The sequence below is a fragment of the Ranitomeya variabilis genome, chromosome 1 (genome assembly GCF_051348905.1).
Source record: "Ranitomeya variabilis isolate aRanVar5 chromosome 1, aRanVar5.hap1, whole genome shotgun sequence".
Lineage (NCBI taxonomy): Eukaryota > Metazoa > Chordata > Amphibia > Anura > Dendrobatidae > Ranitomeya > Ranitomeya variabilis.
In genome coordinates this window covers 845,968,014-845,983,461 of record NC_135232.1, presented here as the reverse complement: position 1 = coordinate 845,983,461, position 15,448 = coordinate 845,968,014, and the positions used below count along the sequence as shown (strand labels likewise).

Below are 15,448 nucleotides of genomic sequence, written 5' to 3'. Positions count from 1 at the left end.
TCACATACGTACAGCTCAGTACTGATGTTTATTGTCTTTCATAATGTTGATGCCACATGTGCTACAGAGAAAAGTAGAACTCACTTTGGTTCTGCTTGCTTTTTATGGGAAACATATGTTCCTGCTTAATATCACTGTACAATGCCAAAATCAAGCAAAGCATCGTGCATTCAGTTTGGACATATTCAAATGTATCTTTTCCTATCTAGAAGAAAAGCAACATTTTTATTTTTTAATAACAAATGAGTGAACTAAGCATGTAACTTAACTTAAAGTACAAGCTGAAATTTAAACAAAGTGATAGGATGAAATTTAAAAAACGCCTGAACAGGGACTTGAACCCTGGACTCTCAGATTAAAAGTCTGATGCTCTACCGACTGAGATACCCAGGCCCTCTCCAGAAAAAAGTTTGTACATTTTTTAAGATTCTCTTCCTATTCATCGATCTGTACCCTAAGATATGCTGCTTTCTTTATGTCACTGTGCAAACTCAAAATCAAAGTCAACACTGTCTGCCAGCACAATGAGGTGTCAGGTTACATCTCTTTTTTAACTCTATGCATAGGAAAATGGGAAAGAGCAGTGTTGAGCACTCAGCCCAGTGAAAAGCTATCAGACTTGTGCAGTTACAAGCAGGTGGAGCTGCAACATCAAGCAATTGATTTAGCTTTCTCCAAAGCTGAATTCACATACGTACAGCTCAGTACTGATGTTTATTGTCTTTCATAATGTTGATGCCACATGTGCTACAGAGAAAAGTAGAACTCACTTTGGTTCTGCTTGCTTTTTATGGGAAACATATGTTCCTGCTTAATATCACTGTACAATGCCAAAATCAAGCAAAGCATCGTGCATTCAGTTTGGACATATTCAAATGTATCTTTTCCTATCTAGAAGAAAAGCAACATTTTTATTTTTTAATAACAAATGAGTGAACTAAGCATGTAACTTAACTTAAAGTACAAGCTGAAATTTAAACAAAGTGATAGGATGAAATTTAAAAAACGCCTGAACAGGGACTTGAACCCTGGACTCTCAGATTAAAAGTCTGATGCTCTACCGACTGAGATACCCAGGCCCTCTCCAGAAAAAAGTTTGTACATTTTTTAAGATTCTCTTCCTATTCATCGATCTGTACCCTAAGATATGCTGCTTTCTTTATGTCACTGTGCAAACTCAAAATCAAAGTCAACACTGTCTGCCAGCACAATGAGGTGTTTAGCTTTCTCCAAAGCTGAATTCACATACGTACAGCTCAGTACTGATGTTTATTGTCTTTCATAATGTTGATGCCACATGTGCTACAGAGAAAAGTAGAACTCACTTTGGTTCTGCTTGCTTTTTATGGGAAACATATGTTCCTGCTTAATATCACTGTACAATGCCAAAATCAAGCAAAGCATCGTGCATTCAGTTTGGACATATTCAAATGTATCTTTTCCTATCTAGAAGAAAAGCAACATTTTTATTTTTTAATAACAAATGAGTGAACTAAGCATGTAACTTAACTTAAAGTACAAGCTGAAATTTAAACAAAGTGATAGGATGAAATTTAAAAAACGCCTGAACAGGGACTTGAACCCTGGATTCTCAGATTAAAAGTCTGATGCTCTACCGACTGAGATACCCAGGCCCTCTCCAGAAAAAAGTTTGTACATTTTTTAAGATTCTCTTCCTATTCATCGACCTGTACCCTAAGATATGCTGCTTTCTTTATGTCACTGTGCAAACTCAAAATCAAAGTCAACACTGTCTGCCAGCACAATGAGGTGTCAGGTTACATCTCTTTTTTAACTCTATGCATAGGAAAATGGGAAAGAGCAGTGTTGAGCACTCAGCCCAGTGAAAAGCTATCAGACTTGTGCAGTTACAAGCAGGTGGAGCTGCAACATCAAGCAATTGATTTAGCTTTCTCCAAAGCTGAATTCACATACGTACAGCTCAGTACTGATGTTTATTGTCTTTCATAATGTTGATGCCACATGTGCTACAGAGAAAAGTAGAACTCACTTTGGTTCTGCTTGCTTTTTATGGGAAACATATGTTCCTGCTTAATATCACTGTACAATGCCATAATCAAGCAAAGCATTGTGCATTCAGTTTGGACATATTCAAATGTATCTTTTCCTATCTAGAAGAAAAGCAACATTTTTATTTTTTAATAACAAATGAGTGAACTAAGCATGTAACTTAACTTAAAGCACAAGCTGAAATTTAAACAAAGTGATAGGATGAAATTTAAAAGACGCCTGAACAGGGACTTGAACCCTGGACCCTCAGATTAAAAGTCTGATGCTCTACCGACTGAGCTACCCAGGCCCTCTCCAGAAAAAAGTTTGTACATTTTTTTCCCTATTCATCGACCTGTACCCTAAGATATGCTGCTTTCTTTATGTCACTGTGCAAACTCAAAATCAAAGTCAACACTGTCTGCCAGCACAATGAGGTGTCAGGTTACATCTCTTTTTTAACTCTATGCATAGGAAAATGGGAAAGAGCAGTGTTGAGCACTCAGCCCAGTGAAAAGCTATCAGACTTGTGCAGTTACAAGCAGGTGGAGCTGCAACATCAAGCAATTGATTTAGCTTTCTCCAAAGCTGAATTCACATACGTACAGCTCAGTACTGATGTTTATTGTCTTTCATAATGTTGATGCCACATGTGCTACAGAGAAAAGTAGAACTCACTTTGGTTCTGCTTGCTTTTTATGGGAAACATATGTTCCTGCTTAATATCACTGTACAATGCAAAAATCAAGCAAAGCATCGTGCATTCAGTTTGGACATAATCAAATGTATCTTTTCCTATCTAGAAGAAAAGCCACAATTTTTTTTTTTTTAATAACAAATGAGTGAACTAAGCATGTAACTTAACTTAAAGCACAAGCTGAAATTTAAATAAAGTGATAGGATGAAATTTGAAAGACGCCTGAACAGGGACTTGAACCCTGGACCCTCAGATTAAAAGTCTGATGCTCTACCGACTGAGCTACCCAGGCCCTCTCCAGAAAAAAGTTTGTACATTTTTTAAGATTCTCTTCCTATTCATCGACCTGTACCCTAAGATATGCTGCTTTCTTTATGTCACTGTGCAAACTCAAAATCAAAGTCAACACTGTCTGCCAGCACAATGAGGTGTCAGGTTACATCTCTTTTTTAACTCTATGCATAGGAAAATGGGAAAGAGCAGTGTTGAGCACTCAGCCCAGTGAAAAGCTATCAGACTTGTGCAGTTACAAGCAGGTGGAGCTGCAACATAAAGCAATTGATTTAGCTTTCTCCAAAGCTGAATTCACATACGTACAGCTCAGTACTGATGTTTATTGTCTTTCATAATGTTGATGCCACATGTGCTACAGAGAAAAGTAGAACTCACTTTGGTTCTGCTTGCTTTTTATGGGAAACATATGTTCCTGCTTAATATCACTGTACAATGCCAAAATCAAGCAAAGCATCGTGCATTCAGTTTGGACATATTCAAATGTATCTTTTCCTATCTAGAAGAAAAGCAACATTTTTATTTTTTAATAACAAATGAGTGAACTAAGCATGTAACTTAACTTAAAGTACAAGCTGAAATTTAAACAAAGTGATAGGATGAAATTTAAAAAACGCCTGAACAGGGACTTGAACCCTGGACTCTCAGATTAAAAGTCTGATGCTCTACCGACTGAGATACCCAGGCCCTCTCCAGAAAAAAGTTTGTACATTTTTTAAGATTCTCTTCCTATTCATCGATCTGTACCCTAAGATATGCTGCTTTCTTTATGTCACTGTGCAAACTCAAAATCAAAGTCAACACTGTCTGCCAGCACAATGAGGTGTCAGGTTACATCTCTTTTTTAACTCTATGCATAGGAAAATGGGAAAGAGCAGTGTTGAGCACTCAGCCCAGTGAAAAGCTATCAGACTTGTGCAGTTACAAGCAGGTGGAGCTGCAACATCAAGCAATTGATTTAGCTTTCTCCAAAGCTGAATTCACATACGTACAGCTCAGTACTGATGTTTATTGTCTTTCATAATGTTGATGCCACATGTGCTACAGAGAAAAGTAGAACTCACTTTGGTTCTGCTTGCTTTTTATGGGAAACATATGTTCCTGCTTAATATCACTGTACAATGCCAAAATCAAGCAAAGCATCGTGCATTCAGTTTGGACATATTCAAATGTATCTTTTCCTATCTAGAAGAAAAGCAACATTTTTATTTTTTAATAACAAATGAGTGAACTAAGCATGTAACTTAACTTAAAGTACAAGCTGAAATTTAAACAAAGTGATAGGATGAAATTTAAAAAACGCCTGAACAGGGACTTGAACCCTGGACTCTCAGATTAAAAGTCTGATGCTCTACCGACTGAGATACCCAGGCCCTCTCCAGAAAAAAGTTTGTACATTTTTTAAGATTCTCTTCCTATTCATCGATCTGTACCCTAAGATATGCTGCTTTCTTTATGTCACTGTGCAAACTCAAAATCAAAGTCAACACTGTCTGCCAGCACAATGAGGTGTTTAGCTTTCTCCAAAGCTGAATTCACATACGTACAGCTCAGTACTGATGTTTATTGTCTTTCATAATGTTGATGCCACATGTGCTACAGAGAAAAGTAGAACTCACTTTGGTTCTGCTTGCTTTTTATGGGAAACATATGTTCCTGCTTAATATCACTGTACAATGCCAAAATCAAGCAAAGCATCGTGCATTCAGTTTGGACATATTCAAATGTATCTTTTCCTATCTAGAAGAAAAGCAACATTTTTATTTTTTAATAACAAATGAGTGAACTAAGCATGTAACTTAACTTAAAGTACAAGCTGAAATTTAAACAAAGTGATAGGATGAAATTTAAAAAACGCCTGAACAGGGACTTGAACCCTGGATTCTCAGATTAAAAGTCTGATGCTCTACCGACTGAGATACCCAGGCCCTCTCCAGAAAAAAGTTTGTACATTTTTTAAGATTCTCTTCCTATTCATCGATCTGTACCCTAAGATATGCTGCTTTCTTTATGTCACTGTGCAAACTCAAAATCAAAGTCAACACTGTCTGCCAGCTCAATGAGGTGTCAGGTTACATCTCTTTTTTAACTCTATGCATAGGAAAATGGGAAAGAGCAGTGTTGAGCACTCAGCCCAGTGAAAAGCTATCAGACTTGTGCAGTTACAAGCAGGTGGAGCTGCAACATCAAGCAATTGATTTAGCTTTCTCCAAAGCTGAATTCACATACGTACAGCTCAGTACTGATGTTTATTGTCTTTCATAATGTTGATGCCACATGTGCTACAGAGAAAAGTAGAACTCACTTTGGTTCTGCTTGCTTTTTATGGGAAACATATGTTCCTGCTTAATATCACTGTACAATGCCATAATCAAGCAAAGCATCGTGCATTCAGTTTGGACATATTCAAATGTATCTTTTCCTATCTAGAAGAAAAGCAACATTTTTATTTTTTAATAACAAATGAGTGAACTAAGCATGTAACTTAACTGAAAGCACAAGCTGAAATTTAAACAAAGTGATAGGATGAAATTTAAAAGACGCCTGAACAGGGACTTGAACCCTGGACCCTCAGATTAAAGTCTGATGCTCTAACAACAGAGCTACCCAGGCCCTCTCCAGAAAAAAGTTTGTACATTTTTTAAGATTCTCTTCCTATTCATCGATCTGTACCCTAAGATATGCTGCTTTCTTTATGTCACTGTGCAAACTCAAAATCAAAGTCAACACTGCCAGCACAATGAGGTGTCAGGTTACATCTCTTTTTTAACTCTATGCATAGGAAAATGGGAAAGAGCAGTGTTGAGCACTCAGCCCAGTGAAAAGCTATCAGACTTGTGCAGTTACAAGCAGGTGGAGCTGCAACATCAAGCAATTGATTTAGCTTTCTCCAAAGCTGAATTCACATACGTACAGCTCAGTACTGATGTTTATTGTCTTTCATAATGTTGATGCCACATGTGCTACAGAGAAAAGTAGAACTCACTTTGGTTCTGCTTGCTTTTTATGGGAAACATATGTTCCTGCTTAATATCACTGTACAATGCCATAATCAAGCAAAGCATTGTGCATTCAGTTTGGACATATTCAAATGTATCTTTTCCTATCTAGAAGAAAAGCAACATTTTTATTTTTTAATAACAAATGAGTGAACTAAGCATGTAACTTAACTTAAAGCACAAGCTGAAATTTAAACAAAGTGATAGGATGAAATTTAAAAGACGCCTGAACAGGGACTTGAACCCTGGACCCTCAGATTAAAAGCCTGATGCTCTACCGACTGAGCTACCCAGGCCCTCTCCAGAAAAAAGTTTGTACATTTTTTAAGATTCTCTTCCTATTCATCGATCTGTACCCTAAGATATGCTGCTTTCTTTATGTCACTGTGCAAACTCAAAATCAAAGTCAACACTGCCAGCACAATGAGGTGTCAGGTTACATCTCTTTTTTAACTCTATGGATAGGAAAATGGGAAAGAGCAGTGTTGAGCACTCAGCCCAGTGAAAAGCTATCAGACTTGTGCAGTTACAAGCAGGTGGAGCTGCAACATCAAGCAATTGATTTAGCTTTCTCCAAAGCTGAATTCACATACGTACAGCTCAGTACTGATGTTTATTGTCTTTCATAATGTTGATGCCACATGTGCTACAGAGAAAAGTAGAACTCACTTTGGTTCTGCTTGCTTTTTATGGGAAACATATGTTCCTGCTTAATATCACTGTACAATGCCATAATCAAGCAAAGCATTGTGCATTCAGTTTGGACATATTCAAATGTATCTTTTCCTATCTAGAAGAAAAGCAACATTTTTATTTTTTAATAACAAATGAGTGAACTAAGCATGTAACTTAACTTAAAGCACAAGCTGAAATTTAAACAAAGTGATAGGATGAAATTTAAAAGACGCCTGAACAGGGACTTGAACCCTGGACCCTCAGATTAAAAGTCTGATGCTCTACCGACTGAGCTACCCAGGCCCTCTCCAGAAAAAAGTTTGTACATTTTTTAAGATTCTCTTCCTATTCATCGACCTGTACCCTAAGATATGCTGCTTTCTTTATGTCACTGTGCAAACTCAAAATCAAAGTCAACACTGTCTGCCAGCACAATGAGGTGTCAGGTTACATCTCTTTTTTAACTCTATGCATAGGAAAATGGGAAAGAGCAGTGTTGAGCACTCAGCCCAGTGAAAAGCTATCAGACTTGTGCAGTTACAAGCAGGTGGAGCTGCAACATCAAGCAATTGATTTAGCTTTCTCCAAAGCTGAATTCACATACGTACAGCTCAGTACTGATGTTTATTGTCTTTCATAATGTTGATGCCACATGTGCTACAGAGAAAAGTAGAACTCACTTTGGTTCTGCTTGCTTTTTATGGGAAACATATGTTCCTGCTTAATATCACTGTACAATGCCAAAATCAAGCAAAGCATCGTGCATTCAGTTTGGACATATTCAAATGTATCTTTTCCTATCTAGAAGAAAAGCAACATTTTTATTTTTTAATAACAAATGAGTGAACTAAGCATGTAACTTAACTTAAAGTACAAGCTGAAATTTAAACAAAGTGATAGGATGAAATTTAAAAAACGCCTGAACAGGGACTTGAACCCTGGACTCTCAGATTAAAAGTCTGATGCTCTACCGACTGAGATACCCAGGCCCTCTCCAGAAAAAAGTTTGTACATTTTTTAAGATTCTCTTCCTATTCATCGATCTGTACCCTAAGATATGCTGCTTTCTTTATGTCACTGTGCAAACTCAAAATCAAAGTCAACACTGTCTGCCAGCACAATGAGGTGTCAGGTTACATCTCTTTTTTAACTCTATGCATAGGAAAATGGGAAAGAGCAGTGTTGAGCACTCAGCCCAGTGAAAAGCTATCAGACTTGTGCAGTTACAAGCAGGTGGAGCTGCAACATCAAGCAATTGATTTAGCTTTCTCCAAAGCTGAATTCACATACGTACAGCTCAGTACTGATGTTTATTGTCTTTCATAATGTTGATGCCACATGTGCTACAGAGAAAAGTAGAACTCACTTTGGTTCTGCTTGCTTTTTATGGGAAACATATGTTCCTGCTTAATATCACTGTACAATGCCATAATCAAGCAAAGCATCGTGCATTCAGTTTGGACATATTCAAATGTATCTTTTCCTATCTAGAAGAAAAGCAACATTTTTATTTTTTAATAACAAATGAGTGAACTAAGCATGTAACTTAACTGAAAGCACAAGCTGAAATTTAAACAAAGTGATAGGATGAAATTTAAAAGACGCCTGAACAGGGACTTGAACCCTGGACCCTCAGATTAAAGTCTGATGCTCTAACAACTGAGCTACCCAGGCCCTCTCCAGAAAAAAGTTTGTACATTTTTTAAGATTCTCTTCCTATTCATCGATCTGTACCCTAAGATATGCTGCTTTCTTTATGTCACTGTGCAAACTCAAAATCAAAGTCAACACTGCCAGCACAATGAGGTGTCAGGTTACATCTCTTTTTTAACTCTATGCATAGGAAAATGGGAAAGAGCAGTGTTGAGCACTCAGCCCAGTGAAAAGCTATCAGACTTGTGCAGTTACAAGCAGGTGGAGCTGCAACATCAAGCAATTGATTTAGCTTTCTCCAAAGCTGAATTCACATTCGTACAGCTCAGTACTGATGTTTATTGTCTTTCATAATGTTGATGCCACATGTGCTACAGAGAAAAGTAGAACTCACTTTGGTTCTGCTTGCTTTTTATGGGAAACATATGTTCCTGCTTAATATCACTGTACAATGCCATAATCAAGCAAAGCATCGTGCATTCAGTTTGGACATATTCAAATGTATCTTTTCCTATCTAGAAGAAAAGCAACATTTTTATTTTTTAATAACAAATGAGTGAACTAAGCATGTAACTTAACTGAAAGCACAAGCTGAAATTTAAACAAAGTGATAGGATGAAATTTAAAAGACGCCTGAACAGGGACTTGAACCCTGGACCCTCAGATTAAAGTCTGATGCTCTAACAACAGAGCTACCCAGGCCCTCTCCAGAAAAAAGTTTGTACATTTTTTAAGATTCTCTTCCTATTCATCGATCTGTACCCTAAGATATGCTGCTTTCTTTATGTCACTGTGCAAACTCAAAATCAAAGTCAACACTGCCAGCACAATGAGGTGTCAGGTTACATCTCTTTTTTAACTCTATGCATAGGAAAATGGGAAAGAGCAGTGTTGAGCACTCAGCCCAGTGAAAAGCTATCAGACTTGTGCAGTTACAAGCAGGTGGAGCTGCAACATCAAGCAATTGATTTAGCTTTCTCCAAAGCTGAATTCACATACGTACAGCTCAGTACTGATGTTTATTGTCTTTCATAATGTTGATGCCACATGTGCTACAGAGAAAAGTAGAACTCACTTTGGTTCTGCTTGCTTTTTATGGGAAACATATGTTCCTGCTTAATATCACTGTACAATGCCATAATCAAGCAAAGCATTGTGCATTCAGTTTGGACATATTCAAATGTATCTTTTCCTATCTAGAAGAAAAGCAACATTTTTATTTTTTAATAACAAATGAGTGAACTAAGCATGTAACTTAACTTAAAGCACAAGCTGAAATTTAAACAAAGTGATAGGATGAAATTTAAAAGACGCCTGAACAGGGACTTGAACCCTGGACCCTCAGATTAAAAGCCTGATGCTCTACCGACTGAGCTACCCAGGCCCTCTCCAGAAAAAAGTTTGTACATTTTTTAAGATTCTCTTCCTATTCATCGATCTGTACCCTAAGATATGCTGCTTTCTTTATGTCACTGTGCAAACTCAAAATCAAAGTCAACACTGCCAGCACAATGAGGTGTCAGGTTACATCTCTTTTTTAACTCTATGGATAGGAAAATGGGAAAGAGCAGTGTTGAGCACTCAGCCCAGTGAAAAGCTATCAGACTTGTGCAGTTACAAGCAGGTGGAGCTGCAACATCAAGCAATTGATTTAGCTTTCTCCAAAGCTGAATTCACATACGTACAGCTCAGTACTGATGTTTATTGTCTTTCATAATGTTGATGCCACATGTGCTACAGAGAAAAGTAGAACTCACTTTGGTTCTGCTTGCTTTTTATGGGAAACATATGTTCCTGCTTAATATCACTGTACAATGCCATAATCAAGCAAAGCATTGTGCATTCAGTTTGGACATATTCAAATGTATCTTTTCCTATCTAGAAGAAAAGCAACATTTTTATTTTTTAATAACAAATGAGTGAACTAAGCATGTAACTTAACTTAAAGCACAAGCTGAAATTTAAACAAAGTGATAGGATGAAATTTAAAAGACGCCTGAACAGGGACTTGAACCCTGGACCCTCAGATTAAAAGTCTGATGCTCTACCGACTGAGCTACCCAGGCCCTCTCCAGAAAAAAGTTTGTACATTTTTTAAGATTCTCTTCCTATTCATCGACCTGTACCCTAAGATATGCTGCTTTCTTTATGTCACTGTGCAAACTCAAAATCAAAGTCAACACTGTCTGCCAGCACAATGAGGTGTCAGGTTACATCTCTTTTTTAACTCTATGCATAGGAAAATGGGAAAGAGCAGTGTTGAGCACTCAGCCCAGTGAAAAGCTATCAGACTTGTGCAGTTACAAGCAGGTGGAGCTGCAACATCAAGCAATTGATTTAGCTTTCTCCAAAGCTGAATTCACATACGTACAGCTCAGTACTGATGTTTATTGTCTTTCATAATGTTGATGCCACATGTGCTACAGAGAAAAGTAGAACTCACTTTGGTTCTGCTTGCTTTTTATGGGAAACATATGTTCCTGCTTAATATCACTGTACAATGCCATAATCAAGCAAAGCATCGTGCATTCAGTTTGGACATATTCAAATGTATCTTTTCCTATCTAGAAGAAAAGCAACATTTTTATTTTTTAATAACAAATGAGTGAACTAAGCATGTAACTTAACTGAAAGCACAAGCTGAAATTTAAACAAAGTGATAGGATGAAATTTAAAAGACGCCTGAACAGGGACTTGAACCCTGGACCCTCAGATTAAAGTCTGATGCTCTAACAACTGAGCTACCCAGGCCCTCTCCAGAAAAAAGTTTGTACATTTTTTAAGATTCTCTTCCTATTCATCGATCTGTACCCTAAGATATGCTGCTTTCTTTATGTCACTGTGCAAACTCAAAATCAAAGTCAACACTGCCAGCACAATGAGGTGTCAGGTTACATCTCTTTTTTAACTCTATGCATAGGAAAATGGGAAAGAGCAGTGTTGAGCACTCAGCCCAGTGAAAAGCTATCAGACTTGTGCAGTTACAAGCAGGTGGAGCTGCAACATCAAGCAATTGATTTAGCTTTCTCCAAAGCTGAATTCACATTCGTACAGCTCAGTACTGATGTTTATTGTCTTTCATAATGTTGATGCCACATGTGCTACAGAGAAAAGTAGAACTCACTTTGGTTCTGCTTGCTTTTTATGGGAAACATATGTTCCTGCTTAATATCACTGTACAATGCCATAATCAAGCAAAGCATCGTGCATTCAGTTTGGACATATTCAAATGTATCTTTTCCTATCTAGAAGAAAAGCAACATTTTTATTTTTTAATAACAAATGAGTGAACTAAGCATGTAACTTAACTGAAAGCACAAGCTGAAATTTAAACAAAGTGATAGGATGAAATTTAAAAGACGCCTGAACAGGGACTTGAACCCTGGACCCTCAGATTAAAGTCTGATGCTCTAACAACAGAGCTACCCAGGCCCTCTCCAGAAAAAAGTTTGTACATTTTTTAAGATTCTCTTCCTATTCATCGATCTGTACCCTAAGATATGCTGCTTTCTTTATGTCACTGTGCAAACTCAAAATCAAAGTCAACACTGCCAGCACAATGAGGTGTCAGGTTACATCTCTTTTTTAACTCTATGCATAGGAAAATGGGAAAGAGCAGTGTTGAGCACTCAGCCCAGTGAAAAGCTATCAGACTTGTGCAGTTACAAGCAGGTGGAGCTGCAACATCAAGCAATTGATTTAGCTTTCTCCAAAGCTGAATTCACATACGTACAGCTCAGTACTGATGTTTATTGTCTTTCATAATGTTGATGCCACATGTGCTACAGAGAAAAGTAGAACTCACTTTGGTTCTGCTTGCTTTTTATGGGAAACATATGTTCCTGCTTAATATCACTGTACAATGCCATAATCAAGCAAAGCATTGTGCATTCAGTTTGGACATATTCAAATGTATCTTTTCCTATCTAGAAGAAAAGCAACATTTTTATTTTTTAATAACAAATGAGTGAACTAAGCATGTAACTTAACTTAAAGCACAAGCTGAAATTTAAACAAAGTGATAGGATGAAATTTAAAAGACGCCTGAACAGGGACTTGAACCCTGGACCCTCAGATTAAAAGCCTGATGCTCTACCGACTGAGCTACCCAGGCCCTCTCCAGAAAAAAGTTTGTACATTTTTTAAGATTCTCTTCCTATTCATCGATCTGTACCCTAAGATATGCTGCTTTCTTTATGTCACTGTGCAAACTCAAAATCAAAGTCAACACTGCCAGCACAATGAGGTGTCAGGTTACATCTCTTTTTTAACTCTATGGATAGGAAAATGGGAAAGAGCAGTGTTGAGCACTCAGCCCAGTGAAAAGCTATCAGACTTGTGCAGTTACAAGCAGGTGGAGCTGCAACATCAAGCAATTGATTTAGCTTTCTCCAAAGCTGAATTCACATACGTACAGCTCAGTACTGATGTTTATTGTCTTTCATAATGTTGATGCCACATGTGCTACAGAGAAAAGTAGAACTCACTTTGGTTCTGCTTGCTTTTTATGGGAAACATATGTTCCTGCTTAATATCACTGTACAATGCCATAATCAAGCAAAGCATTGTGCATTCAGTTTGGACATATTCAAATGTATCTTTTCCTATCTAGAAGAAAAGCAACATTTTTATTTTTTAATAACAAATGAGTGAACTAAGCATGTAACTTAACTTAAAGCACAAGCTGAAATTTAAACAAAGTGATAGGATGAAATTTAAAAGACGCCTGAACAGGGACTTGAACCCTGGACCCTCAGATTAAAAGTCTGATGCTCTACCGACTGAGCTACCCAGGCCCTCTCCAGAAAAAAGTTTGTACATTTTTTAAGATTCTCTTCCTATTCATCGACCTGTACCCTAAGATATGCTGCTTTCTTTATGTCACTGTGCAAACTCAAAATCAAAGTCAACACTGTCTGCCAGCACAATGAGGTGTCAGGTTACATCTCTTTTTTAACTCTATGCATAGGAAAATGGGAAAGAGCAGTGTTGAGCACTCAGCCCAGTGAAAAGCTATCAGACTTGTGCAGTTACAAGCAGGTGGAGCTGCAACATCAAGCAATTGATTTAGCTTTCTCCAAAGCTGAATTCACATACGTACAGCTCAGTACTGATGTTTATTGTCTTTCATAATGTTGATGCCACATGTGCTACAGAGAAAAGTAGAACTCACTTTGGTTCTGCTTGCTTTTTATGGGAAACATATGTTCCTGCTTAATATCACTGTACAATGCCAAAATCAAGCAAAGCATCGTGCATTCAGTTTGGACATATTCAAATGTATCTTTTCCTATCTAGAAGAAAAGCAACATTTTTATTTTTTAATAACAAATGAGTGAACTAAGCATGTAACTTAACTTAAAGTACAAGCTGAAATTTAAACAAAGTGATAGGATGAAATTTAAAAAACGCCTGAACAGGGACTTGAACCCTGGACTCTCAGATTAAAAGTCTGATGCTCTACCGACTGAGATACCCAGGCCCTCTCCAGAAAAAAGTTTGTACATTTTTTAAGATTCTCTTCCTATTCATCGATCTGTACCCTAAGATATGCTGCTTTCTTTATGTCACTGTGCAAACTCAAAATCAAAGTCAACACTGTCTGCCAGCACAATGAGGTGTCAGGTTACATCTCTTTTTTAACTCTATGCATAGGAAAATGGGAAAGAGCAGTGTTGAGCACTCAGCCCAGTGAAAAGCTATCAGACTTGTGCAGTTACAAGCAGGTGGAGCTGCAACATCAAGCAATTGATTTAGCTTTCTCCAAAGCTGAATTCACATACGTACAGCTCAGTACTGATGTTTATTGTCTTTCATAATGTTGATGCCACATGTGCTACAGAGAAAAGTAGAACTCACTTTGGTTCTGCTTGCTTTTTATGGGAAACATATGTTCCTGCTTAATATCACTGTACAATGCCAAAATCAAGCAAAGCATCGTGCATTCAGTTTGGACATATTCAAATGTATCTTTTCCTATCTAGAAGAAAAGCAACATTTTTATTTTTTAATAACAAATGAGTGAACTAAGCATGTAACTTAACTTAAAGTACAAGCTGAAATTTAAACAAAGTGATAGGATGAAATTTAAAAAACGCCTGAACAGGGACTTGAACCCTGGACTCTCAGATTAAAAGTCTGATGCTCTACCGACTGAGATACCCAGGCCCTCTCCAGAAAAAAGTTTGTACATTTTTTAAGATTCTCTTCCTATTCATCGATCTGTACCCTAAGATATGCTGCTTTCTTTATGTCACTGTGCAAACTCAAAATCAAAGTCAACACTGTCTGCCAGCACAATGAGGTGTTTAGCTTTCTCCAAAGCTGAATTCACATACGTACAGCTCAGTACTGATGTTTATTGTCTTTCATAATGTTGATGCCGCATGTGCTACAGAGAAAAGTAGAACTCACTTTGGTTCTGCTTGCTTTTTATGGGAAACATATGTTCCTGCTTAATATCACTGTACAATGCCATAATCAAGCAAAGCATCGTGCATTCAGTTTGGACATAATCAAATGTATCTTTTCCTATCTAGAAGAAAAGCCACAATTTTTTTTTTTAATAACAAATGAGTGAACTAAGCATGTAACTTAACTTAAAGCACAAGCTGAAATTTAAACAAAGTGATAGGATGAAATTTGAAAGACGCCTGAACAGGGACTTGAACCCTGGACCCTCAGATTAAAAGTCTGATGCTCTACCGACTGAGCTACCCAGGCCCTCTCCAGAAAAAAGTTTGTACATTTTTTAAGATTCTCTTCCTATTCATCGACCTGTACCCTGAGATATGCTGCTTTCTTTATGTCACTGTGCAAACTCAAAATCAAAGTCAACACTGTCTGCCAGCACAATGAGGTGTCAGGTTACATCTCTTTTTTAACTCTATGCATAGGAAAATGGGAAAGAGCAGTGTTGAGCACTCAGCCCAGTGAAAAGCTATCAGACTTGTGCAGTTACAAGCAGGTGGAGCTGCAACATCAAGCAATTGATTTAGCTTTCTCCAAAGCTGAATTCACATACGTACAGCTCAGTACTGATGTTTATTGTCTTTCATAATGTTGATGCCACATGTGCTACAGAGAAAAGTAGAACTCACTTTGGTTCTGCTTGCTTTTTATG

At 37.5% G+C, this 15,448-nt stretch overlaps 6 non-coding genes across 6 annotated transcripts; all 6 read right to left on the bottom strand.

The window, feature by feature from the left end:
• Positions 1-2,247: 2,247 nt before the first annotated feature.
• Positions 2,248-2,320, bottom strand: TRNAK-UUU (transfer RNA lysine (anticodon UUU)). The gene has a single exon. It is a non-coding gene; the product is annotated as a tRNA-Lys (tRNA).
• Positions 2,321-2,926: 606 nt separating this feature from the next.
• On the bottom strand, positions 2,927-2,999 carry TRNAK-UUU (transfer RNA lysine (anticodon UUU)). Its single transcript has one exon. It is a non-coding gene; the product is annotated as a tRNA-Lys (tRNA).
• A 3,903-nt stretch (positions 3,000-6,902) lies between these two features.
• TRNAK-UUU (transfer RNA lysine (anticodon UUU)) lies at positions 6,903-6,975 on the bottom strand. Its single transcript has one exon. It is a non-coding gene; the product is annotated as a tRNA-Lys (tRNA).
• A 3,343-nt stretch (positions 6,976-10,318) lies between these two features.
• On the bottom strand, positions 10,319-10,391 carry TRNAK-UUU (transfer RNA lysine (anticodon UUU)). The gene has a single exon. It is a non-coding gene; the product is annotated as a tRNA-Lys (tRNA).
• Positions 10,392-13,048: 2,657 nt separating this feature from the next.
• TRNAK-UUU (transfer RNA lysine (anticodon UUU)) lies at positions 13,049-13,121 on the bottom strand. The gene has a single exon. It is a non-coding gene; the product is annotated as a tRNA-Lys (tRNA).
• A 1,854-nt stretch (positions 13,122-14,975) lies between these two features.
• On the bottom strand, positions 14,976-15,048 carry TRNAK-UUU (transfer RNA lysine (anticodon UUU)). The gene has a single exon. It is a non-coding gene; the product is annotated as a tRNA-Lys (tRNA).
• Between the last annotated feature and the right edge of the window lie 400 nt (positions 15,049-15,448).